Source organism: Lemur catta, chromosome 7, assembly GCF_020740605.2.
Source record: "Lemur catta isolate mLemCat1 chromosome 7, mLemCat1.pri, whole genome shotgun sequence".
NCBI lineage: Eukaryota > Metazoa > Chordata > Mammalia > Primates > Lemuridae > Lemur > Lemur catta.
Window position 1 is genome coordinate 103,920,156 of NC_059134.1, and position 902 is coordinate 103,921,057.

Sequence of the window (902 nt, forward strand, 5' to 3'; positions counted from 1 at the left end):
GGCTGCTGGCCATCTCCAGTGGAAGAAGAGCCAACATCTTTCAGCATTCATCGGTCAGTCCCAGGGCAGAACTCTGGCCCTGTTTGGATTCCGGCCCATCCCTGAGCCCGGCGTTGCTGTGGCCAGAAGGGTAAAGTACTTGGACGCGGTCAAGGACACAGCTTCCGCATGGCCAGGGGATTGAAGCTCACAGCCCAACGGCCAGGGAGATAAAGGCCACATCCTCAGCAGACTACGCTCCCACCGCTGCACCTCATCGCCCGCAGAACACACTTCCAGCCTGGCTGTCTCATTGCCTGGCTGGCAGCCGCTGGCACGTACGTTTCCCACTAGCCACAGGTCCCCAGGAGCGTGGGAACCACAGCATCTGCGTGACGCTCAGCACCACTGTGCACCGGGCAGCACCGTCTGCACTCAAAGAAGGAACTGAGTGACTGTGTGGCACTTAACTACCAAATGCAGTAGAGTCCCTGACCCCTTCCCCGTCCCCAACAATTCAGTCCAAAAGCCACTCAATGGGAGCAAGCGAGGAAGGTGTCCGCAAAGGGTCAGGGGGCATCGGGTCGGGCAGGGTGGGAGAGAGGGTGGCCCAGCACCGGCAGGAGCAGAGTGGTCCAAGTGTGCAACCCAGGCATTTCTGTGCTATGTGTCCTACAGGACACGCTTGAGAAAGGTGTGACAAGTGGCATCTGGGAACAGACCCTTGAGTGCAGGTCAGGGAGGCTGGCTCTATTCTGAAGGCCACAACGTCCAGAAATGTGTACAAATATCCGTAAGTTGGGCATAAATGGGGTTTAAGGAGAGTGGGCAAAGGCCTGTGTGAGGAGCGTCTGCCATGGGGAGGTCAGAGGTCATGACATTCTAGAATGTTCACTTCAGACACACAGCAAACATACTGTGGA